Raw genomic sequence first — 27,085 nt, 5'->3', positions numbered from 1 at the left:
GATCCTCAATCAGCTGAAATGCCTCGTCCAACAACACCCATTCTCCTGGGTCGACTCTCTCTGTTGAGAAAGTCTACTCTTACGTTGTCTTTTCCTGCAATGTGAGAGGCCGAGATCATTTGTAGATGTCCTTCCGCTCATTCCACACGTTGGTCTATTTGCTGCAACACTTGCTGGCGCTTGGTTCCACCCTGTCAATTGATGTAGGCCACCATCGTTGCGATGTCCGACATCACTCAGTCTGCCTGACCTTGCAATCTGTGGCTGAACAGCAAGCATGCCAACTGAATTGCCCGGGCTTCCAGGCGACTGATGCTCGAAGCATTCGAACATCCTTGGGCCATTAGCTCCTGACAGAGAGCTCCCCAACCCTGAAACTCGCATCTGTCAAGAGTATCAAGCAGTTCGAGGAGGACAAGGAAACACCCTTTCTCAGATGAGCCTCCTACAACAAACACTGGAGGTAAGAGCAGATTTCCGCTGGCAAGTGGAGCCGAACCAAATAGTCCTGAGACTGCGGTGTCCAACAAGACAGTAGTGAGCGCTGAAGACGACACATATGCGCTCTCGCCCAAAGCACCATTTCCAGAGTTGTCACCATCAAACTGAGCATCTGTAGATAAGACCACACTGTCGGACGTATATTACTCACCAACTGACGCATCTGTGACTTCAATTTCTGAATCCGAACTTCTGGCAGGAAAACTTTGTCCTGCCTCATATTTTATTTATTTTATTTATTTATTTGAGTCTTTTCTATACCGGCATTCGCGAAGGGAATCGCATCATGCCGGTTTACAAATAACAAGGAGTGAACAACAATAAAGTGATAAAAAACATTAACAAGGGGAGATCACGTGATGTGGTGAGCCGGGAAGAGGCTTTCTCCCTGAGCTCCGGGTGTCCGCTCCCACAATCGCGCATCATCCGCTCAAATTAGCCACAAGACTTACTCCAAATCCTTGAGGGACGAGAGCTTATGTCCATCGTCCGATACATGCAGAAATCGCCCTCAGCTATGGCGGCAAAAGGCACAAAAAAAGACAAAGACAAGCTCAGAAGCGCGGATCCTAAAATGGCGGCTGGGCCTGAGCCGGCAGAGGAAAGCCCACACACAATCATAACGCTGGCTGACATCAAAGAAACAGTAAAAGCTGCACTCGACGAAAAATTTGGAGAGAAAATCGCCGGGATAGAGGAACGACTAACGGAGGTGTGTTCGGCGCTCACAGAACTTACCCCCCGAATCGAGCTTGTAGAAGGCCGCCTGTCGACACTAGAAGATGACTGCTTAGCGACTCCCTCGTCCCTAAAGGCGCATGATGCGAAAATCACGGACCTCGAACAAAAGCTGGACGACCTCGAGAATAGAGATCGCAGGGCGAATCTACGTTTTTTGGGGTTTCCCGAAAGCGTAGCAGAAAGTGAATTATGCACCCTTCTTGAAAGATGGCTGCCGGAAGAGTTCGGCCTGACGGCATTGCAAGACAGCCTCGTGGTCGAGCGGGCGCACCGTCTTGGCCCGAAGAGGGATGTTGCTACCCGACCACGCATTGTGATCGCCAAGCTTTTAAACTATCGCCATAAGCAAGAGATCTGGCACGCATACCGTGCAAAGAAGGAGGTAGCGTACAACGGAACAAAAATTAGAGTTTTTCAGGACTACTCACTCCGGGTTTCTGAAAAGCGGAAGGCGTTTTCCCCGATTTGCACGGAGCTCTACAATCGCCAGGTACGATTTTCTTTACTTTACCCGGCGAAATTAAAGATATGGAGTGCCGATAAAACCTACGTCTTTGATACCCCGGAAGGGGCTAAGAAGCACCTCCAGCAGCTATAACTGTGTAGCTGTATACGAACCAACTTACTAGCCCGGCTATCTGTTGATTGGACTCTGTGCTAACTCTCGATTTTCTGAGTGTCCACTTGCGGATCGATACCCCTGAGAGGAGAACCTGGCTGATCTTAGCAGCTTCACAATAATGAAGAACTGACTCCCACAGCAGTCAGCATACCCGATTCCTCCGAAGGACTCTGGCAGAGACAGAGATCTCAGAAGCTGTTGATTGTTAATTTTGCTACGTGGATCCTTTTGTTGTTGCTCCTGGAACTGGTCTTGGGAGGTTACCTCAAACACGAGATACCTCAGTAGACTGATCCTACCTATAGGTCTCCATCCATTTCTTTCTTGGTCCCCAGATGCTGGTTAGGATGACAAAGACTGTAGATGAAAGACGGAAGATGTTTTTCTTTTATAGTTCAGTGTATCTTTCACAGTTCAATATGCCTCTTATGTCACTTTGTAAATGGGGCTTTCATAGCAGTTTGTTCTTTTCTTCATGATTCTTTATTTACTCCCTGCTCAGATAGTTTTTTCTCAATGTGGAGTGTTGATGCATATATTATAGCTCTGTTATTATTGTACTTTAACATAGTGGGAGTGTGACACCCGTTCACATGTAACACGTGATCTTCATACCACTGTCCAGTGGTCTTGAATGATGATTGGGGTTGGGAAGAGGGGTTGGGTGGGGGGAGAGGGAGGGAGGAGGGGTGGGGCCTGCCGACGAAGCCGATTCTTACTTAATCTCTTACTTGGAATTAAATTTTTTTTTCCGCTGAAAGGCGGGGAGACGAGGCTGGGAGTCTCCTTGCTCATTGATTGGCAATACTACAAGGGACTTGGGTCCCAGATGTTCCGGATCATCATGGATAATGGATAAAATATTATCATGGAATGTGAATGGTATGGGATCCCCCATCAAACGAAAGAAAATCCTCAACCATTTAAAACATATGCAGACGGACATAGCCTGTCTTCAGGAAACGCACCTTTCGGCCCATGAAAGTGCAAAACTGCGCAGAGACTGGGTGGGAAACTGTATCTCATCAGCGGCGCAGGGGAAGAAAGGAGGAGTTGCGGTGCTAATCCACAAAAATCTCAATTTCAAGGTTAATAACCACATCATTGACTCAGAGGGTCGTTATGTTTTGATTATAGGTCAATGGAATGATGTTTTGGTTACTATATGTAACGTTTACGCTCCTAATGAATATAGACACAGTTTTTTTGAACACCTGGAAACGTTGCTGCTCACTCACATGCAAGGTACCTTGCTTATTATGGGAGACTTTAACTGTGTACATGACGCTCGTATAGATCGCAGCCCTCCAGTCCTAAAAACACCACCTAAAAAACTGAAAGGTATTGCATATCTCTGTTCCCGGCTGGACCTGATAGACATATGGAGGGTGCTCCATCCAACAGAGAAAGATTATACCCATGTTTCCCGGGCACATGCTTCACTATCCCGCATTGACTACATCCTGGTCTCTCATAGTAGTTTCGCCCGCATTAGTTCGGCCACAATAGGAACGCAGGTTATATCGGATCACTCTCCAGTTGCCATGCAGATACATACTACCCGTAACAAGGATGGGCCGCGGATGTGGCGTTTTCCTACCCATTTGAAACAGAACACGCAGTTTCAAACATTCTTGCAAGCCAGATGGGACGAGTTCCTTCTACATAACCAACAACATTCTGATAACCCCCAACTTTTGTGGGAAACCTCCAAAGCTGTCCTTCGCGGTGAAATAATTTCCTATACACATTCCCTGCGCAAACGATTAAATGCTAATATTCTACAATTGGAACGACAACTGCGCCTTCACAAAACCTCCATGATTTCAACTCCAGGCCATCCGAAGAAGGAGTACTATAACACATTGAATCAACTAAACACCTTGCTGCATACTAGAGCGCAGCAACAATTAGATAGAGGAGATCAGAAATTATTTCAATTTGGTAATAAGGCTGGCCGACTACTAGCAAATTTGGTGCGGACTGAGCGTCCGAAAACGTTCATCTCCCAAATGAAGGATGCCAGCGGCAAACTAGTCACACAAAAGGCTGATGTTTGTGATGTATTCAGAGATTTTTATACTCATTTATATGCTGCTGAACAACATGAAGACCGATCGGCGGAAAGGGAGTTTTTTCAAGGCCTTTCCATTCCCCATATTTCATCTTCCCAATTGGAATTTCTCAATCGCCCTATTCAATCCATTGAAGTTTCCAATGCTATAGCTGCTGTTCAACCAGGGAAATCACCCGGGCCGGATGGCCTTTCCTATGACTATTATAAAATATTACGGAAGCAGCTAACAGATGCATTAACCTCATTCTACAGAGATGGTCTACATAAAGATCTTTTTCCACCTGACTTTAATCTTGCCCATATTATCATTCTGCCTAAACCAGGGAAGGACCCTCTGCTACCGGGCTCCTATCGCCCCATCTCTCTTCTCAACTGTGACCTTAAAATACTGGCTAAGGTTCTAGCGGACCGTCTCAACATACTACTACCTCTCATCATCTCTCATCACCAAGTGGGTTTTGTAAAAGGACGCACGGGAAATGCTAACATGCTTAAACTGATAACGGCTATGAAGATGTGTCGGTCCACTTGTACACCAGCGTTGGCAATTGGATTCGATTCTGAAAAGGCCTTTGACCGTGTTTCTTGGAAGTACATGTTTTTTTGCCCTACGTGCGATGGGATTTGAGGGAGCTTTTTTGCAGTACATCGCGCTCCTGTATAGATCTCCAGTCTCCAGAATTGTAGCTAATAGCTCTGTATCAAAAAATGTGCCTATCTGTCGAGGAGTCCGTCAAGGCTGCCCATTATCCCCTCTTTTATACATACTGGCCATTGACCCTCTTCTTCGAAGGATAGCGGCGAGTCCCCAGATCACGGGCTTTGGAGGCCCTGAGCACCCATTCAAGGTCGCGGCTTTTGCGGACGATATCTTGATCTTCATCTTGAACCCGGAAATTTCTCTGCCGGAAGTGTTGCGACTGCAGACATTATTTGGCACCTTTGCCGGTCTAAAAATTAATCACGAAAAGTCAGAAGTCGTCGATGTTATAGGCACAGTTCGCTCAGCTTGGCCGGGTCCCTTTCCTCTACGATGGGTTGAGACTGCACTCAAATATCTGGGGATTCGGATTCCAATCAACATCGATGAATTATATAGAGCTAACATAAAACCCCTACTTGCGCAAACCTCCGCCACACTCGACAGATGGCGGGCCCTACCGCTGTCCCTAAAAGGCAGGCTACAACTTTTTAAAATGATACTCTTGCCAAAATGGCTGTATGTTCTACAGATGATCCCCCTTTGGATAACTAAGATAGATATGCTTTGTATTAATAAGGCGCTTCGCACCTTCCTATGGAGAGCGAAAAAACCTCGCATATCAATGGCAATCTTGTACAGACCAGTTGAGAAAGGTGGGTTGGGATGTCCGAACCTCCTTTGGTACAATATGGCCTGCAATTTACGTTTAGTTCGAGATATGTTATTCTCTACTTCAACCTATGTCCCCTGCCAAATGTTAACTGCTTGGTATCACATTACAGGTCTAAATTCCTTTTTACAGCTCGACGCTAGCTACTTATCCAAGGCTCTCAAACAGTGTCTCTTGCTGCAAACATGTCGTAGGGTATGGAGTCAACTATTAAAGTCTCTTGAGATGCCTTCCCGTTTGACGCCTTTTCTCACCATACTTCACAACCCAGCATTTGGACCAGGCGTTCAGGTCTCGCACTTTCACAGCTGGCACAAGCAGGGGTTGCGCTATATTTACCAACTTTTTGATGATACTTCCTCAAGGCTTAGTTCCTTTTCTGAACTACAGGGTCGATATGGAATACCAGCTGACAACTACTTTGCTTTTCTACAAATTCAGCATTACATCACCAGGCAAAGAGTTTCTTTTTCGCTTACACCACCCTTTAGTAAACTCAGAGCGCTCTTCCCGGAATACCCCACACAGAAAATGAACATTTCATGGTACTATACGGTTCTCTCACAGTTAGGCACGGGAGATCCAATCCAACAACTCTATTGTAAATGGACACAATGGCCGACGTTCCAACTACTATTTGAAGATTTTCAACAGCTCTTCGCCATGACTAGGCATATCAGTGATAATGCGCTATTACAAGAAACACATTATAAATTTCTCTGGCAGTTTTTTATCTCTCCATCGAAAGCCAATAAGATTCGCTTAACCACTACGGCTCTCTGCCCCAAATGTCGGTCGCATGAAGGCACCTATGTTCACAGCTTTTGGGACTGTCCCTGTATTCTTCTTTTTTGGAAGGAACTGGCCCATTTATGTTCATTGATCCTGGGCCACACATTACCTGTAGATCCCAATCTTTGGCTTTTTGGCTCTCCCGCATCGTTGAACTGGGACCCTTCGCTCCCTTCCACGTACTACTTACACAGAGCAGGACTACTTGGAAAAAAAATGATTCTACTAAACTGGCTCTCTGATAAACCGCCTTCGGTGGACTCCTGGTTCTCCAGACTGATTTCCCTGTGCAGCCTAGAATATGTTACAGCCCGAAACACCTCTTTTAAGAAATTCAAGGTCATCAAAGATATTTGGGAACCCTTGATTAATTACTTAAACCCTACCATTCACACTGGTCCATAACAGTGAACTACTATGAAACTGCTTTTATAGCTCCTTATTTTTAGTAGCTATCGTCGGCAGGCGGGGGGGGGGGGGGGGGGGGGGGGGGGAATTGGGAGTATAGGGGTTAAGGGAGGGAGGGCGGGAGGATGGGGAATTCCATAATATGGAATAGGTCATAACGACAACTTGCTTATAATAGTTGCTTATAATAGTTGCTTACAAGTCAGGATGTTTTCATGTTAGTCTTACTTGGCATTGTTCCTGACGAAATGCAATGTTTCCTATTGCTTTGTTTGGTCATCCTTAATCTATCTTGTCGTTTGTGACCGCTTCTGATTACTTCTAGCCATGTATGAGTGTATATGTTAAAATGTTAATAAACATATATGAAAAAAAAAAAAACATTAACAAGTGCTAAAAGAAGGGAAAATTGCAGTTACAATAAAACAGGGACATATTTCAACTTGGAACAGAAGAAAAGGAGATAGTAATTTAACAGTGAAGAATAACTGGGAAAGCCTGCCAGTTTAAAAGGGATTGTACCATTGATGGGATTGTCAAAACTGTTGATTATCCTGAAGGGTGTTCTGAGTTAATTATATTGATTTTGGGTTTGATTGTTGTCTGGAAAGGCTTTCATAAATAACCAGGTCTTTAGTCTTTTTCTAAAAGTTGGAAGGCAGGGTTCCTGTCTCAGGTCTGGAGGGATGGAATTCCACAATGTAGGTCCTGCTGTAGAGAATGCCCTGTCTCTAAGAGTCGTGTGGTGAAAGGTTTTAGCAGGGGGAACCTGTGGTGAATCTCTGTAGGACTCTCGGATTGGTCTGGCGGAGGTATGTTTTTTAAATGGGATTTGGAGGTTAAGCATATTGAACCGAACATCCAGATACTCCAACGACTGAGATGGTTGAAGACTGCTCTTGGCCAGGTTCACCACCCAAATGAGCTCCTGCAAAAGGAGATAACCTTGCAGGTTACTAGGCGGCTCTCTTTCTGAGACTTGGCTCAAATCAGCTAGTCGTCCAAATACAGGTGTACCAGGATCCCATCTTTTCTCAATGCCACCACTACCACCCACCATAACCTTGGAAAACTTTCTGGGGGCAATAGCTAGACCAAAAGGCAGCCCCCAAAACTGATAATGGTGTCCCAACACCACAAGACGCTGGTGCTCCAAACAACTGCACTGCCATTATCACTGAGCATAAGATTTCCATGCGAAAATGAGTCACCCTTAAATGACAGTTGACATTTTTGAGATCCAGAATGGGATGAAAGGAGCCCTCCTTCTTGGGCACAACAAAATAAATGGAATATTGCCCCAGCTAGAGGAGCCTTAGAAGCACAGTTTCCACTGCCTGCTTCTTCTGCAGGGAGTGGCAAGGAGACTCTATGAACACGTCCAGAGGAATACTGTGAAATTCCAGCACATAGCCTTCTCGCATCACCTCTAGGCCCCACTGATCTGATGTGATCTTGACTCACCTCTGATAAAAGAGAGAGAGGCATCCCCCTATCTCTTATTCCCAAAGATAGGTCAACAAACCTTCATTGGGAAGCTCGGGAGGATGTGCCACTGGAGCCTGCTCTTCGGTTGTCTGGGATGAAATGACTGAGACCAACCGAAAGGCCGAGTCCTCTGAAAGGTCGACCCTCTATGGGGACGAAAATGCTTGGATTCCCAGAGATGACACCCCCCCCCCCCCCTCATATCAGAGAGGCATTGCAACTGCTTCTTATCCTCTGGCAATCAAGGGACTGGAAACTCACCCCACTTATGAGCCAATTTCTCCAACTCGCTCCCAAACAAGAGTGAGCCTCTAAAAGGCATTTTCGTAAGGTTGGCTTTGGAGGCTGCATCTGGCCGCCACCACCAAAGCCACTCATCTGTACCAAATCGCAGTCCACATCTGGGAGAGAAGCAGACAAGATCGTGCCACTAGGGCACAAAGGGAAGCTATCTGTAGAGTCATCGCCACTGCTTCAAAGGCTTGCTTAAGGATAGCCTCAATCCTCCTGTCATGCACATCCTTCAAGGCCACTCCTCCCTCCACAGGTATAGTCATCTGCTTAGAGATGGCACAGACCAGCACAGCCACAGGGAAAACACAAACGCTCTCTCGCCTTCCAATATCTGACCTCCTATGAAATTTGCCTCTGGGATGTCCCATTCAAGATCAATCAATTACTGAATGGTGTCCGAAGTCCGAATCCTCCCGGGGGGGCATGGCCCGTAATGGCCGTTGTGCTTTGGGAAATTTCCCGGGATCCGGGTCTGGTTCTGCCTTTTAGTTGGGGGAGGGGGGGCCTTGAATCCCCCTTACTTAGGAGCCTGTCTCTTTAAGGCCTTGCGAGCCTTAAAAGCCCTGTGCATAGCCAAAATGAAATCTGATGAAAAAGACGACGAAGAATCTTCAGAATCAGTGCCAACATCTCCATCCAACCCTCCCCCTACAGCCGCTGCCAGAGGCTCGATCCTCGCAGTCGACTGCTGCGGGGAGGGCGGAAAATCAGCGCCCTCTCCTGCGATTGGAGCCGCGATCAAAGTGGCTCCCAAAATGGTGGCATTTCTCGCACTTACTGGCCCCGATCTGCGAAAGGAGGCAGGCAGGTCCCCAATGGCAATCGCCAGGGAACTGCGCCTTACAAGAACCCCCCTGACCGGCCGCGACATTCCTTCTCCCCCGGGGATGCAGGCCGAACAAAGCCCATCCCGCGAGAGGCACGTGCGATCCGCCCCACACGCGATGCAGGCCGGACCACGTGGCATCGAGTCGCCGGGTCGACAGAAAAAAAACTTAGAAAGGAAAGAAATTATCCCCAAACGGAGCGCCGACGCAGGAAGGGAGAAACTGCGAAAAGAAAATCAAGCCGTTTATTTATTTATTTATTTATTTTTTACAGAACAAAAGAACGCTGTCTGACCTGCTCCGCTGTCCTGAGTCCTGAAGTAGTCCAATTGGAGTGAGTGATCCGGACTCTCCGGTATCACCCCAAGCTGGACTGCCTACTAGGCAAAGTTAAGGCCCTCGACCCTGAGCCACAGCCGCCTGCAGAAACCAGGGGGGATGGTCCCCTCAGTACCTGCCAACCCTCTGGGAGGCGAAGGACTACAAGCGGGAGCCCGACTTACCTCAGTAAACTTTTGGTCTCTCTTTTTTTTTTTTACTAAAAGAACTTAATTGAACATTAGCAATCCAATCAAAAAGAAACTAGCTAACTCCCTTTTTTTTTTTTTTTTTAAATCAGACTGTGAGTGGAGCCCCGGACCATCTGCTGGAGACAGAGTAATAATGACTGACTGTGGGTGGCACCCTGGTATATAGGGCAGAGCCAATCAAATCTTGCTCTGTCTCCATCTGCTGGTGCGGAGGCAAAACCCAGGAGTCTGGACTGATCCGGTACATATAGGGAACACCCAACATCTTTAATGTCTAGGAAATCAGGGCCGGCAATTCATCTCTATGAAAAAACCGCAACATGGTCCAAAATGGCTCCAGTCCCGGAGGAATTTCCTAATCTTCCAGGGAATCAGGATCTGCTTCATCATCAATGCCATCTGGGTTCTTGTCAGGAATACCCGCAGCAATCCGAGGTGTGCTCTGGCAAACATAGGACTGGAAGAGGGAGGGGCCACCGGCTGAGGGTCCGACCTGACATGAGGTCTGTGCCTGAAGAAAGGATTGCAAACCCTGAAATAATACATTGAAATAGTCAGCCCAGTGTGCTGTGGCGATCAAAAAAGAAAACAGAATGTTACGAATTATTAGAAAGGGAATGGCAAATAAAACAAAGGATGCCATAATGCCTCTGTATAGCTCCATGGTGAGACCGCACCTTGAATACTGTGTGCAGTTCTGGTCACCGCATCTCAAGAAGGATATAGCTGCACTGGAGAAAGTGCAGAGAAGGGCGACCAAAATAAGGGGCATGGAACAGTTGTCCTATGAGGAAGGCTTTTGTTTAATACCTTTTATTTAATATTCAATATTTTAATTGTAAAGCCTGTTGCTGCATTACTGTTTAATGTAAACCGAGGTGATGTTCTGAACGTGCCGCGGTATATAAAGGCTAAAGAAGTTAGGGCTGTTCAGCTTGGAGAAGAGACGACTGAGATGGGATATGATAGAAGTCTACAAAATCATGAAAGGACTTGAACAAATTAATGTAAATCAGTTATTTACTCTCTTAGATAATAGAAGGACCAGAGGGTACTCCATGAAGTTAGCAAGCAGCTCATTTAAAAGAAATCGAAGAAAATTATTTTTCACTCAGCTTATAGTTAAGCTCTGGAATTAATTGACAGAGGATGTGGTTACAGTAGTTAGGGTAACTGGGTTTAAAAAAAGGTTTGAATAAGTTCCTAGAAGAAAAATCCATAAACTGCTATTATGGTAATTAATTGTATTTATTTATTTAAAAGTGTTTCTATACTGCTTTTACAAACAAAGTTTAGTCAAAATGGTTTACATAAATGTAGAAAACATAAAAGTAAAAAATAACTAAAAAATTACACAAATCTCATAATAGTAATAAAATGAAATAAAAGGTTAATAAATTATAAAGAATCTAGTTAAATCAAAAAACATCAAAATCAAAAATCAAGTGCCATTTTGTAGCCATTGAATATAGGAGAGGGAAAAAGTGTGCAATAGAAGCTTGCGATTTATCTAATGTTTGGGTACTTGCCAGGTTCTTGTGTTTTGGCCACTGTTGGAAACAGGATGCTGGGCTTGATGGACCCTTGGTCTGACCCTGTATGGCATATCTTATGTTCTTATGAAAAAACTCCACCCAAGAAAAAGCAGCCGGATCCAGGCCAAACCCAGAAGAAACTAGAGCGGGTTCAGTGAACTGCCATCCCCTGCGGAGGAACCAGTCAAGGAAGTTCCAAGATCCAGTGTACCTCCAGACAGATCCTTAACCAGACTATCATCAGGCTGGGAGGATCCAGGCTTAGCGAAATCAGAGGAAGACAACTCTCCTTGAGCCTCTAACAGGTAGTAGTGTAGGGGTTAGGGGCCACTTTTACATGCAAAGTGAGACATATGAACAGAGCAGTACACTCTTGTGAAGATTTGATGTCCTTCAGAGTGAGAAAACTCACACAAAGATGAGATTTGTACAACATTCTCTCACCCTAGCTTGATGTTAACAATAGTTAAAAACTGTTCTAATAAATCTAAGCATATCTATCTCACTTACCATCCTATAGTTATTATGAAACTTTGTACCGTAACTTACAGGCACCTGTCTGGTTGTTATAACAAACGCATTTAGCAACATTAATTTATATGCCTCATTGTTAACCGTTGTGACGGCTCCTAGCTTAACGACGGTATAGAAAAGAATTTAAATAAATAAATAAATAAATAAATAAATAACTAACTAACTAACTAACTAACAGCACAGACACACGTTAGAGGTCACATCAGGCCGAGATGCCTGAATATGACAGGCAACACAAAGAGAAAGGCGCTTAGGTTTCTTGCTCACCGGCGCCATCAGTGCACAGCCGACGGAGAATGTGCATCCAGCCAGCTTGCACTGAAAAGTTGCAAGAACCCAAAATTTACGTGCCCAAAATTTAGACACCCCAATAGTAAGTGCCACAAACACACAACAAACCATGACCAAAACCTGGTCGCACCACCAAGCTTAAAAACTTGTGCGCACAAAAATCATGCCCAAAACTGGATGCACTGCACACACCAACATTCCACTAGAGCAGCGGTTCTCAACCGGTGTGTCGCGGCACACCAGTGTGTCGCCAAGCACCGGCAGGTGTGTCGCGCACTTCCTGGTCTCCCGCTCTTCCCTCCCTCTACTCGCCCCAGAGAGACGCGCACAGTTCTTCAACTAACACTGCTGCTGTTCCTGCCCGTGCTATCGGCACTTTCAAGCTCAGAGTGGAACGGCAGCAGTGTTTGTGGAAGCCAGCAACAGCAGCATGGCAGGGCGGGCTTTGTCCCGCCCCTGCGGCCCGGAAGAGGAAATTATATTTACCAGGCTCGCGGGAAGAAGAAAGAGCCATGCTGCCGCTGTCAAATTAATGTCCCAAGTCTCCCCCCCACGGTAAAAGGTAGCAATCAGCTGTTTGTCTGTGCTGCGATCATCGCGACGCAGTACAGTCAGCTGAGAATGTGGTCGTGGCAATTTCCTGCCGCGCAGCTGATTGAGAAATCCGTCGATTAGCTGCCTCGGGTCTGCGGCGTTTAACTTTTTTTTTTTTTTTTTTTTTATATGGTCCCGCTGATGTCAGCAGGTTTAGGGCCTAAATCGTAAGCCCCCCCCAATGCTTTCTGCAGTTCTCCTCCCTCATCGTAGTAGCACTAGGCTCAGAAACTCATGTCCGCTCCAGCCCTTCCCCTCGGGAACACTTCCTGCCTCTCTTCAGGCTGCGATCAACTGGCTCCTGCACCCTCCGTACCACGTGAACTTCCCCTGGCTCCTGTAGCTAGAATCGCGGCCTTTCTGCTCTTCGCCAGTCACTCACCCGTGCAACCAACAATGGCGCACATAGAGAGACGGTCACTGACTCCCGCAGCCCTTGCACATCATGGCTACTCGACGGATTTCCCAAATAGCCACATGGCAGGAAATCCCCGCGGCCACATTCTCAGCTGACTGCTCTGTGCTGCGATGATCACAACACAGACAAACAGCTGAGTGCTGCCTTCTTACCGCTGCGGGGCCGGAGGAGTCACCCCTGCTGCAGTTCTCAACTTGTCACAACTGCTTTAATAGCAGAATACCAGCTGCCTTGTGCAATAGCTGCCATGTGGGGTGGGGGGTGAGTGAGAGAGACAGAGAGTGCCTGCATGTGTGTAAGTATGTGAGAGAATGTGTGTGATTGACACTGTGTGCGTAAGAAAAAAAAAATGTGTGAAAGCCAGAGTCTGCTCAGGGAGGTGACTGGTGTGTGTGTGAGAGAGAGATTGGTAAGGTAGGCGACTGGTGTATATGAGTGAATGAGATCAGTCAGGGGTGTGACTGGTGTGTATGTGTGTGTGTGAGAGAGAAAGATTGGTTAGGGAGGTGACTGGTGTGTATGTGACACTGTGTGTGAGACAGACAAGTCATGGACCCTAAGGAAGAGGAACGTCAGAACAGAGCTTCACCAGCCATTGCTGCTGCTTCTGGTGTGTGCTAAGGCCTACACGGGAAAGGAGTAGGAAAGTTGCCAGTGAGGGTAAGTAAAGGTGGCTTTTTAAGTTTATCTTTCTTGATTGACTGCCATTTTAATTATTGGGTATTATGTGATTTGTCTGCTGTTTGAAATATTTTATTGGTGTTTAGGGAATTTTTTAATAATTTTGTAAGTTTTTAATGATCAGATATTATTCTATTTATCAGCTGTTTTATATTTATTATTCTAGTTTTAGAATTATTATTTTATATTACTTGAGAAATGTATAAATAGAAATGTGGAGACAAAAACTGAATTGGAAACAGCAAGAAGCCAGACTGAGTGTATGCAGTGCAACAATGGGAAAACAAAATCATTAAATTGATGGTCACTTTATTCTGTATTTGGTGATGGTCTATCTGTGTTCTGCATGTGTGACCCAGGTAAAGGTATTCTGCAAGCTTGTAGTTTCTGTGTAGGGATCTATAACAGCTTGGCTTGTTCTGGTTTTCCTCATAGGCGGTGTATTGGTGTTTAGGGCCTGGTTAAATGTTTGTAATGTTGTCTTTTCATAGATAGGGTTGGTACTGTTCGAATGAGTTCCATAATGCAGATGTAACTTTTTGCGCATTAGTTTGTGTACATTATTGCAGATCCTGGGAGTCTATTAGGTGCTATATTTCTGTTTCCATTTCTTCAGTTTTGCACTGCATGCAGAGTAGCTTTTTTGGATCTCCATTCCAGTTTGTCTCCATATTTTTTAATTTGTGGTCTTTCTGTACTTGGTGAAGGTCGATTCTATGTGTGTGACCAATGTGAAGTATTTTACTAGCATGTAGGCATTTGTATCAATATTATTTGTTGTGTTTTCTCAATAGGACATGTATTGGTGGTAAATTATTGTTTTTTCATAAGGAGGGCTATTGCACCTGGTAGGAGAGAATGTTTATGTTGCTGTTACTGAGATGACACCAGAAATCTTTTTTGCATGGTAAATTGAAAGGGGAATGGCCTAGTTCTGGGGGGGTCAGGGTGGATCCCGTAGATACAAAGTATATGTTTACATTTAGCCCCGTGACGGTCATGTGTTCAGTGTGTCACGCATGTGACAACTATCTATCAGGTGTGTCCCGACCGAAAAAAGGTTGAGAACCACTGCACTAGAGGGCAGTAAAGCATGCATAGAAGCAGGCAAAAATGCTGCTGCAGCCTACCATGCAGCACACAAGAAAAAAGCCTTACTGTGGGGCCTAGCCCAGCGAAGTCACTCAACCCGCCAGGCTGCCCAGTTCCCCTAACCCCAGAAGCAGGAATGAATGAACATCAGAACAGCGCACCAAGCATGGAGACTGGAGGAAGTCCTGCAAACCCCTCTACAATGTCTCTGCCTTCACTAAATTCTTGAATATTTTTTTTAAACTTATCCAAGCTCAGTCCCTACCAGCCGAGTACAGAGACGGTCTCCGGCTGCAGGGGGAGAGGGTATTTGCCGTCACCGCTGAGCTCGGTCTCCTGCACCCACTGCCTTTAAGCTGTACAATCATCTTATTCCATGCCGGGAAACCCAGCTAACGGACCAAGGCACACATCTGAGGGACTATGGAAATCACCTCAGGAATTCTCAACTGGGGGAGGGACCTTCTGGAATCACTGCAGGAGAGCAGGGCTTTTTTTTTTCTAATTTGAAATTCTCCTTCCAAAATCTGAAACAATCCCCATAGGGAGATTACTCCTAGGAGAATTCTGCACAAAAAAAATTAAAATTCAATGCATAAATATAAATTCTGTGCACAAAAACTTAAAATTATGCAAATTTATGCAAACTTTATATTGGTCAAAATAACACAATTTACATGACGGACCTTAAGTAATTACATTTTAAATTAATACAGAAAAAAGTTACTTAAAGATGCAGAATTTTAAATATTTTGAGCAGAATTTCCCTAGAAGTTCACTGTAAAGAGTGTCCCTTCCACTCCCCATAATCCCCTGGCCACTTTGCCCTCTGAGGCCTCAACTCCTCCACCTGCCAGAATCTCTCCCCTCCACCTCTAGGCTCAATCCTATCCACTCTTGCTCCACTCCCAGAGTTTGACCCCATTCTCAGTACTGCCCCTCACACAGGCTCCCTCTGTCCCTCCCTCTCTCACACACATGCCCCCTTTCTCTAATACACATACACACACCCTCATACAGGCTCCCTCACTCTCTCGCACACACACATCCCCTCATACAGGGTCCTCTCTCTTGCATGCACTCTCACAAGCTCCTTTTCTCTCATACGCATACACCCTCACACAGGCTACCTATGTCTCTCTCTCACGCACTCCTTCAGACAGGCTCTCTCTCACACATACATAATCCCTTCATATAGGCCAGCACCCTAACATACACAGGATCCATTTTTCATACACACCAGCTCCCAATCTCTCACACACATACACACTCCTTCACAATCTCCTCATATAGGCTCACTCTCTCTGGCACCCACACTCAAACCTCCCCCCCCTCACGCTTACCGTCCCTGGTCTCTCTCACCCCCTCCCCATCTCTCATCCTCCCCTCCCCACTCACCCACACCTCTCTACATATATTTATGCTCACTAGGGCTTTCATCTTTGCCAGAAGAGAAGTGCGTCCCCCTTCATGTTTGCCGTGAATGTAGCGCATGCTCTGGGGCTTTCATCTTCGCTGTGAACGGTGCTGGGGGTCTCCTCTGCCATTTTCTGCGCAGAATTTGGCAATTCTGAGCAGGGGAGGAATTCTGCACTCTGCAGTAGTGCAGAATTCCGCCAGGACTAGGAGATGCTCGTCCACCATCTACTGGAGACAGAGAATGCTGGCAAGCTGGGGTCACTGCAGGAATATATATACTGTGACATCAGCTTGCTCCGTCTCCATCTGCTGGCAGGGGAGCATAACCCACTGGTCCTGAGTCCATCTGGCTACATGCTAGGGAACACTGCATTCTCAATAACCTTTGCTAAAAATGGGAGGGATAACATACACTCAAGAACACTGGTGCAGGTAAATGAGTGTATTTTCCATTCAATGGTAAATAACTGTTTTATTATGACAAATGTTCCAATATCCTTACTGTGGCAACTCCATACAAAGTAACAGTCAAGAGTTACAGGTCCCCCGACACGGTCCCGTGTTTCGCGGAGGCTGCATCGGGAGGGACCGGATGAAATTCAAAATCTGGAATATAACATGAGTAATCAAACATGGAAGAAAAACAGGCTGCAGAAAAGCAAGTTACAGTGGGTAATCACATACCTTATAGACAATCATCAGGAGCGCGGGCATCCTCTGCATTTGACAAACATTTAAAGGGCAAAAAAGGCGCGAAAGCTAGCTCTCGCGAGATGCTGAGAATGACAGGAAAACACCTGTAATCGGGTTAACAAATTAACAAAGACACTGGTGAACCGGTTACAGTAAACATTAACATATCTTATACGCAGGCATCAGGGGAGCGCTCTCAGAGTTAGACAAACAATTAACAGCAGAAGGACACGAAAGATCCGTGCTCCCAAGATGCTGTGAATAACAGGCAGACACCTATAAAACGGTCAGCAAAGATCCTAGTAAAACTGATACCATTCGATATCTTTGTTGAGACCATGAGGGGAGACAGAGTTAAGGGTGAAAATCCAGCGCTGCTCTCTCCGACCAAGCATACCGGGAAAATCTCCGCCTCGTAGAGGGGGTGAGACCACCTCTAATACAAGGAAGGAGAGATCAGCGATGGAGTGACCAGCATGGATCCAATGCATTACAAGAGGTTCGTCAGTTCTAGATAATCTAATGTTGGAGCAGTGCTCGATAATACGTGTCTTAATCATCCGTGAGGTTTTCCCCACGTATATGAGCGAGCAGGGACAATAAATCACGTAAACAACACCTTTGGTGCAGCAATTTGACTGAGAGTATAATTTGAACTCACGTCCAGACCCAGGGTGTTTAAATACTGTCAATGACTCTGTGTGGCTGCACATCGTGCAGCGACCACAAGGGTTATGACCGCCAATGGTGCGTGGGTGATATCGCGTCGGTGATGAAGATGTATGAACAAGGCGATCTCTCAGATTTGTAGCTCTTTTGAAAGTAAAGCGAGGGGGACCATGCATCAGATCAGTGAGGGACAGGGCCGACCAGTGACGTTTAAATGTTTGTCAAATGCAGAGGATGCCCGCGCTCCTGATGATTGTCTATAAGGTATGTGATTACCCACTGTAACTTGCTTTTCTGCAGCCTGTTTTTCTTCCATGTTTGATTACTCATGTTATATTCCAGATTTTGAATTTCATCCGGTCCCTCCCGATGCAGCCACCGCGAAACACGGGACCGTGTCGGGGGACCTGTAACTCTTGACTGTTACTTTGTATGGAGTTGCCACAGTAAGGATATTGGAACATTTGTCATAATAAAACAGTTATTTACCATTGAATGGAAAATACACTCATTTACCTGCACCAGTGTTCTTGAGTACTTGCTTATGTGCAAGGTTTGCTTCTGTTTATGAAGGGATAACATACACCCATAACTTGCTTAGTCTGAGGGATCTAATGTAAACTGCTTTAGAATAGGGCAGACTGAGGCCCTTTTTAGAGAAGCCAGAAGCTCTACATTAGAGAGACTGACAATTGTAGAAATGAGATGTCAATATTTTCATGAACAATGTTCAATAAAGGAGTGGGGCAAGGGTTTGAGGGCAGGATAAATTGTTCCATTTATCCCCATTGGCGAGGATGCCGTTTGCTCCTTGGAGGTGAGGGTAGTATTAGGAAAAGCAGCACACAAATGATCAAATTATTTGCTCCTGAGCTTGCAGTAATTAAAAGACCCAAAGGTTTTTAAGTTGACCCTGAAGACCTTCCTAGTTCAAGCAGCTTTTGAGCAAGATATTTAATGTTTACTCTCTTTGTTTTAGCTGTAGGCAGTTCTCCAGATCCCTTTCAATCTATCGTTGGGCTTATGTACATGCAATTTTTTTTTTGTGTGTGCATATTTTATGTACGTCATTTTGTGCCCTACCCTAAAGATTGGAGGGCACAGGTTATAAATATTTTAAATAAATAAAAATGAAGCCAATAAATTATTAGGAGATTGTGTGAAGAGCAAATGAAAACATACCTATACACCAGCATAAAGGGCCGGATTTAAGGGGGGGGAGGGAGCAAGCAGAGCAATTACCCAAGGCTCCAGTGCCCCGAGGACCCGGCCCCCCGATGAAGTTAAGGGATATGACAGAAGCAGAACTCCAGGCTGGGCCACAGCAAAGGATTTCAGTGCCTAAGGTGAACATTACATTTTCCCCTCTTCCCAACTTATCACAGGTCCGGGATCCAATCTATCTAGGAGCTTTTGAGTTTCGAACACTGAGATTGCTGTAGATTAGCAGGCATGGGAGTACGGACTTTCTTTTCCCCACAATTTGGTGGTGGAGGGGGGCTGTGCAGACTCCCTCCAAACCCGCCCTCTCCCCCAGTCTCTCACCTAGCGGGGACTATAATCTTTCTCCTCCCATCGCTTGACACCCCCCCCCCCCCTTCCTCCATACAACAAACCCCTAAAATCACACACACCAGATCAATCGTAGAAACCAACACAGACACACAAATAGGTACAGAACAGCAAGGCAATACAATTATTCTTTAAAAAAAAAAAACTGGAAATAACGAATACTTTTGGAAAATGTTTGTACCCCTGTAAGAATACGGAACACTTTTACAACTTTTTTTTTTTTTTTTTTTTTAAACAAGAATAGGAATACTGAATAGGCGCCCACTGAAAAGTTCTCCTACCTACCACCAATCGCTCTCGGGAATTTTGAGCTGCATGGCACCCCGTACTCGGAGCTCTTCTCGCGCAAGCGCAGCAGAGGAGATCCCGCGAGAAGAGCGCTGCGGGCTGGAAGTGGAGGGCGGTAAGTATCGCTGGGGCTGGTGAGGGTGCGCGAGCGGCAGCGGGGAGGAGAGATGGTTAACGGTCACTGGGTTGACTGCTTTCTCTCTGGGCAGTGCACGCGCTGTCCGTCTGTTTATCAGTGCCGATGAGAAATGTGGCTCATCCCACTCGGGAGGTTTCTTTGCAGCCTTTTTCTCAGCTCTCGTTGGGCCTTTGCAACTGTTACGCAGAATATGTAGAAATAAATAATACATTCTTTAAAAGGGTCTTGGAGAAGCTGTGAGTTGAATGAAAGTAAAAGCAAACTTGAGTGGTGGAGCCGTGCAGGAGATCTGAGTTTCGTTACCGAGGCCATGGGCTTCTGCTCCCCTTAGGGGCAGGGAGTCACTGCCACTACCAGAGTGACCGGAAATGAAAAGGGATTGTAGCCCCAAAGTAAATCAGAGTGGGGGGAGGGTGGTCTCTGAAAATCCAAAAAAGGGAGAGTGCGGGGTGGAGGGTTCCTTCCTAAACTAATGGGTCCTCATATATTTGTCCAAGCTGAGGTTGCCCAATCCACATGATGAAAAATCTCGCCCCAGTGGGCATGAAATGAAACATAGAAATGACGGCAGAAGAAGACCAAATGGCCCATCCAGTCTGCCCAGCAAGCTTCACACACTTTTTTCTCTCATACTTATCTGTTTCTCTTAGCTCTTGGTTCTATTTCCTTTCCACCCCCACCATTAATGTAGAAAGCAGTGATGGAGCTGCATCCAAGTGAATATCTAGCTGATAAGTTAGGGGTAGTAGGGGTAGTAACCGCCGCAATAAGCAAGCTACACCCATGCTTATTTGTTCTACTCAGACTATGTTATACAGCCCTTATTGGTTGTTTATCTTCTCCCCTGCCGTTGAAGCAGGGAGCTATGCTGGATATGCTTGAGGTATCAGTTTATTCTTCTCCCATGCTGTTGAAGCAGAGAGCCATGCTGGATATGCATCGAAAGTGAAGTATCAGGCACATTTGGTTTGGGATAGTAACCGCCGTAACAAGCCAGCTACTCCCCGCTTTGTGAGTGTGAACCCTTTTTTCTTCTCCCCTGCCGTTGAAGCAGGGAGCTATGCTGGATATGCGTGAAGTATCAGTTTTTTCTTCTCCCCTGCCGTTGAAGCAGAGAACTATGCTGTATATGCATAGAATAGAAGTAACAGGCTTATTTGGTTTGGGGTAGTAACCGCCGTAACAAGCCAGCTACTCCCCCCTTTGTGAGTGCAGATCCTTTATTCCACATTCCTCTTGCTGTTGAAGCTAGAACGATGTTGGAGTCACAGTAAGCATGTGTATGTTTATTGAATAAGGGTATTGTCTCCAGGCAGTAGCCATCATTCTGGTGAGTCACCCACTCTTCATTGGCGGCCTCTTGACTTTATGGATCCACAGTGTTTATCCCACACCCCTTTGAAGTCCTTCACAGTTCTGGTCTTCACCACATCCTCCGGAAAGGCATTCCAGGCATCCACCACCCTCTCCGTGAAGAAATACTTCCTAACATTGGTTCTGAATCTTCCTCCCTGGAGCTTCAAATCGTGACCCCGGGTTCTGCTGATTTTTTTCCTACGGAAAAGGTTTGTCGTTGTCTTTGGATCATTAAAACCTTTCAAGTATCTGAAAGTCTGTATCATATCGCCTCTGCTCCTCCTTTCCTCCAGGGTGTACATATTTAGATTCTTCAATCTCTCCTCGTACGTCATCCGATGAAGATCCTCCACCTTCCTGGTCGCCCTTCTCTGTACCGCTTCCATCTTGTCTTTGTCTTTTTGTAGATACGGTCTCCAGAACTGAGCACAGTACTCCAGGTGATGCCTCACCAAGGACCTGTACAAGGGAATAATCACTTCCCTTTTCTTACTCGATATTCCTCTCTCTATGCAGCCCAGCATTCTTCTGGCTTTTGCTATAGCCTTGTCGCATTGTTTCGCAGACTTCATATCATTAGACACTATCACCCCAAGGTCCCTCTCCTGCTCCGTGCACATCAGCCTTTCCCCCCCATCGAATACAGTTCATTCGGGTTTCCACTCCCCATATGCATGACTTTGCACTTCTTGGCATTGAATCTCAGCTGCCATATCTTCGACCACTCTTCCAGTTTCCTTAGATCCCGTCTCATTCTCTCCACTCCTTCCGGCGTGTCCACTCTGTTGCAGATGACCCAATCTGGCAACACTGGCCAATGCATACGTGCTGGCTTGGGCAAGGACCAGGCTCTGACGCCTGATATTTGTCACTATGATGGCTGGGTTGGGGTGACAGATGAAAGAAATCCCATGTCATAGGAAGGCCCCCGATTCAGGTAAAAGCCCAAAAAATCAGGAGGAAAATCCTGGGCCAAAAATATACAGCAGTGGTGTAGCTTCACTGTATGTGAGTTGAGGGAAAGAAAATCTTTTACAGCACTCATAGGGCTGATGGCAGGAGATATTTTACCATTCTCGGGAGTGGGGATGATGTAATAAACCATGAGTAAAACATGAGCTTAAATTTTAGGGCACATTTTCTTTACTGGTGTTGAAAAATGATTTAACACCCAATGCATCTGGAATTTAAAAAAATGCATACTAACTCAAAAATTATGCACAAAAATGTGTAGTGCACACCATGTTTTTTGCATACAACATGATTTAGTGTATAGTAATGGGTGCCAGCCAATGTTTACTATGACTGTAAATATCCAGACTTTAACAGGTGAAAAGCCCTTACCGATACATTTACAGGGAAGAAACCCGGGAGTGCATAATTCAGCTCACAGTAAAACTGGAATGACACCGTTTCCTAGTGAACCGGTGTCATTCCAGGCTTGTAGTAATGTTAAACATAGGAGGCTGCATGGTTGGTGATTTAGGGCTAATTCACCTTGGAAAAGGTTTAATGTGAGGAAGAAGTTATCCCTATAGCATTGCTTTTCTTTCATTACCATTGAATTTGCTTAAGATTATTTACTGTTAATTTTGACTGCATGCAGATATTTTACTGTGTTTTGTTTTAAGAGATTATACAGGTTGTTTGCATTATAGAGATATTCTTGGTGAAATTGAAAGTAGACCTAAGGTCCATAAATCTAAACTTCTTTTAAATATCTTCCATTGATAATACTATGAGTTGTCTGTCTCCGCTATCCTGGTCTTACAGTATAGGGGCACTCTAAAATAACATAAGAAATGCCATGAGTCAGACCAAGGGTCCAACAAGCCCAGTATCCTGTTTCGAACAGTGGCCAATCCAAGTCACAGGTACTTACAAGCACCCAAACATTTGATAGATCACAAGCTACTATTGCTTATTAATTACTGTAATAGCAGTTTATGGATTTAACCTCTAGGAACTTATCCAAACCTTTTTTAAACCCAATTACACTGTGGGGCGGATTTTAAGAGCCCTGCTCACCTAAATCCGCCTAAATCCGGGCGGATTTAGGCGAGCAGGGCCCTGCGCGCCGGTGCGCCTATTTTACATAGGCCTACCGGCGCGCGCAGAGCCCCGGGACTCACGTAAGTCCCGGGGTTTTCAGAGGGGGGCGTGTCGGGGGCGGGCCCGATCCGCGCGGCGTTTTTGGGGCATGTCGGGAGCGTTTCGGGAGCGTTTCGGGGGCGTGGTTACGGCCCGGGGCGGTCCGGGGGCGTGGCCGCGCCCTCCGGACCCGCCCCTAGGTCACGTCCCGGCGCGCTAGCGGCGCGCCGGGACGCGGAGGGAGACGTAAATCCCCCGACAAAGGGGGATTTACGTCTCCCTCTCTCGGGGAGATCCCCCGACAAAGGGGGATCTCCCGCGCCTCCCGGAGGGAGACGTAAATCCCCCGACAAAGGTAAGGGGGGGGTTTAGACAGGGCCGGGCGGGTGGGTTAGGTAGAGGAAGGGAGGGGAAGGTGAGGGGAGGGCGTTAGAGAATTCCCTCCGAGGCCGCTCCGATTTCGGAGCGGCCTAGGAGGGAACGGAGGTAGGCTGCGCGGCTCGGCGCGTGCCGGCTATACAGAATCGGTAGCCTTGCGCGTGCCGATCCAGGATTTTAGCGGATACGCGCGGCTACGCGCGTATCTACTAAAATCCAGCGTACTTTTGTTGGTGCCTGATGCGCCAACAAAAGTACGCCAAATCGCGCTTTCTGAAAATCTACCCCTAACTGCTGAAATCACATCCCCTGGCAATGAATTCCAGAGTTTAACTATGTGCTGAGTGAAAAATAATTTTCTTCGATTTGTTTTAAATGAGCCACTTGCTAACCTCATGGAGTGCCCCCTGGACTTCTATTATCTGAGAGAGTAAATGTTACGATTCCTGCCTGCGGAGCTATCCCCTGCAAGCAGGCCTCTCCACTCACCCGACCTGATACTTGACGCTGGAGCTGTGCTGCTGACCACCCAAGCGGCCAGGAGGCCGCCACTGTTGCCGCACTCACGGCCTGGACCGTCGTGCCTTTGTGGCAGGCCAACCCTGCCCGATGCCCTCCATCTTTGCGGCTGAAGCTGCCGATGCTGGCGCTGCCCCTGCGGCGGGGAAGCCCCGCCGGGATTTCCTTCTGTGTGGCCTAGTATCATTTCTGCCAACGCTGCTGAGACTTGGAGGAAGGAGTCCTCGTACATCCTTACTTGGACGACTGGCTGATCAGGGCAAAGTCACCAGAGGAAAGGATCCAATCAACCAACAGAGTCAAGTCTCTACTGGAGAGCCTCGGATGGGTGGTCAACACGAACAAGAGTTCCCTGCAGCCCTCACAATTGTTGGAGTACCTGGGGGTCCACTTCGACACCAAGGAAGACAAAGTCAGCCTGACTCCCACAAGGAGATCAAAACTGTGGAACCGGTTGCAATCCTTGATGAGCGACCCTCGCCTCTCGGCATGGGATTACCTGCAGGCCCTAGGGCTGATGGCATCCACACTGGAAGTGGTCCCCTGGGCGAGAGCCCACATGAGGCCTCTACAACACTCACTGCTGTCCCGTTGGAACCCACGGTCGCACAACTACACCGTACGCTTAGCCCTCCCGGGCACAGTTCGGACCAAACTACACTGATGGCTGCAGCCCAGCCACATGAACAGAGGCTCAAGACTATCATCCCCAACCTGGACTCTGCTATCTACAGATGCCAGCCTACGGGGATGGGGAGCACACTGCGAGGAATTAATCGCCCAAGGGCAGTGGAACACAGAAGAGGCAGGATGGAACATCAATCGCCTAGAAGCGCGGGCAGTCAGACTCGCCTGCCTGCGGTTCGCCCAAAGACTCCGAGGCAAAGCGGTCAGGGTGATGTCCGACAACGCCACAACGGTTGCCTACATCAACAGACAAGGGGGGAACCAGAAGCCAACAGGTGTCACTGGAGATAAACCCACTGATGGCATGGGCGGAAGCAAATCTACAGGAGATCTCCGCCACCCACATCGCCGGGAAGGACAACATCACGGCGGACTTCCTCAGCAGAGAAAGTCTAGACCCAGGAGAATGGAAGCTGTCTCCCGCAGCCTTCCGGATGATAGTAAACCGGTGGGGAACACCGGAAATGGACCTTCTGGCGAACAGAACCAACGCCCAAGTACCCAGATATTTCAGCCACAAGCGGGATCTACAATCCCAAGGGATCGATGCCCTGGTGCAGGCCTGGCCACGGGGGACCCTACTATACGCCTTCCCGCAGTGGCCCCTCTTGGGCGCAATCATTCACAAGATACAGCTACACAAGGGACTAGTTCTTCTGGTGGCCCCGGATTGGCCAAGAAGACCGTGGTATGCAGACATGAGAAGACTGCTGGCAGGGAATCCTCTACCCCCTGCCCCCACACAGGGACTTGCTACAACAGGGTCCGATCTTCCACTAGGACCCAGCTCAATTCTCTCTTATGGTCTGGCCATTGAGAGGGCTTGCCTGAAGAAGAGCGGATACTCGGGGGCGGTAATAGACACCCTCCTCCGAGCACGCAAGTTCTCCACATCGTTAACATACATAAGGATCTGGAGAATATTTGAAGCCTGGTGCGAAGTTCATGACATCAAGACATGTTCACTTAAAGTTCCCGTGATGCTGGAGTTCCTACAGAGCGGACTCCAAAAAGGATTGTCCCTCAACTCCATCAAGGTACAGATGGCAGCACTGGCATGCTTCGGCACCAGGGGCGAGAGCGATAGCCTAGCCTCTCACCCGGATGTGTCACGTTTCCTGAAAGGGGTCAAACACATTCGTCCACCGCTGAAGTGGCCGGTACCTCTGTGGAATCTCAACCTCGTCTTGGACTTCCTATCGGGAACCACCTTCAGACCTCTTCGAGGGCTATCACTCCATCAGCTGACCCTGAAGATTGTCTTCCTACTGGCAGTTTGCTCAGCGTGACGCATATCTGAACTACAAGCGCTGTCTTGCCGTGAACCCTTTCTTAGGTTCACTCCGGGATCCATCTAGCTGCGCACGGTACCGTCCTTCCTTCCCAAAGTGGTCTCCCACTTCCATCTGAACCAGACCATCTTGTTCCCGTCGGCGGGAGCCCTGAAGAATTCGGAAGAAGCCCGTGGTCTGCGTCACCTCAATGTTGGCAGAATCCTTTCCAGATACCTGGAAATGTCAGAACACGTACGGAAGACAGACCACCTTTTCGTCCTTCACAGCGGGAAAAGACTAGGAGAAGCAGCCTCACGGGCAACCATAGCCCGATGGATCAAGGAAGTCATCAAGGCGGCCTACATAGAAGCAGGGAAACCTCCGCCTCTACAGATCAAGGCCCATTCGACCAGAGCCCAGGCAGCATCCTGGGCAGAAACAAGAATGATGTCACCCGCCGAGATTTGCAGGGCGGCGACATGGTCCTCCATCCATACCTTCTCCAGATTCTACCGTCTGGATGTTCAGGCCCGGGAGGACACGGCAATTGCAAGGGCAATACTGAGTGGGTCACAGGCAGCCTCCCCACCCGGTTCGGAAGTAGCTTTTATACACATCCCATTGGTTCTGAGTCCATCTGCTACACGCTAGGAAATGGAGAAATTACTTACCTGATAATTTCGTTTCCTTAGTGTATACAGATGGGACTCAGCAGTCCGCCCTTGGCTGCCGTCACGCATGGTATTGCAAATGATTCAAGGGTAAGCCTCCTTTTCGTTTACCTAGGTCTCCACCCGGCTGGGTGTCGACACTTTCCGGTTGAGCTCCCTGGTGGTCTCCAGCTATACTCAATTGACCAGTTCAAATTAATCCAGTTAATCAAGTTATAACGTTTATATAGTTACGAAGTTATACAAGTTAATCAAATTAACCAATCGGTCAGTCAAACATATATCCACAATGCTTTGCAAGGAAGAATACTGAGGATCTGCATTTCCTGCAGGGGTATATGTACTAGGGGCTGACGTCAGATTGAAATCTGATCCGTCGCCAACTGCTAGCACGAGTACACTATACCCATTGGTTCTGAGTCCATCTGTCTACATTAAGGAAAACGAAATTATCAGGTAAGTAATTTCTCCATTTTTTGAGATGCAGTGACAAGAAGGAAATCAAAAGTTGGCTGTTGTTGTTCAACTTTC

General features: G+C 47.0%; 2 protein-coding genes across 5 annotated transcripts in view; one reads left to right on the top strand and one right to left on the bottom strand.

Annotated features, from left to right (window-relative positions):
- ASCC1 (activating signal cointegrator 1 complex subunit 1) overlaps positions 1–19,525 on the bottom strand; it is a 185,382-nt gene extending 165,857 nt beyond the window's left edge. For all 3 annotated transcript variants that reach the window (XM_029609028.1, XM_029609030.1, XM_029609031.1), the window contains exon 1: positions 19,437–19,525. The gene's annotated coding sequence lies outside the window, so the exon portion shown is untranslated. The remainder of the gene's footprint in view (positions 1–19,436) is intronic.
- Positions 19,417–27,085, top strand: part of ANAPC16 (anaphase promoting complex subunit 16) — a 46,432-nt gene continuing 38,763 nt past the window's right edge. The window contains exon 1 of one of the 2 annotated variants that reach the window (XM_029609033.1): positions 19,417–19,554. The gene's annotated coding sequence lies outside the window, so the exon portion shown is untranslated. The remainder of the gene's footprint in view (positions 19,555–27,085) is intronic. The other variant, XM_029609034.1, reaches the window with a different exon arrangement.

This window comes from Rhinatrema bivittatum, chromosome 7, assembly GCF_901001135.1.
Source record: "Rhinatrema bivittatum chromosome 7, aRhiBiv1.1, whole genome shotgun sequence".
Taxonomy (NCBI): domain Eukaryota; kingdom Metazoa; phylum Chordata; class Amphibia; order Gymnophiona; family Rhinatrematidae; genus Rhinatrema; species Rhinatrema bivittatum.
Note: the sequence above shows the minus strand (reverse complement) of the source record. Positions and strands in the feature narration are given on the sequence as shown.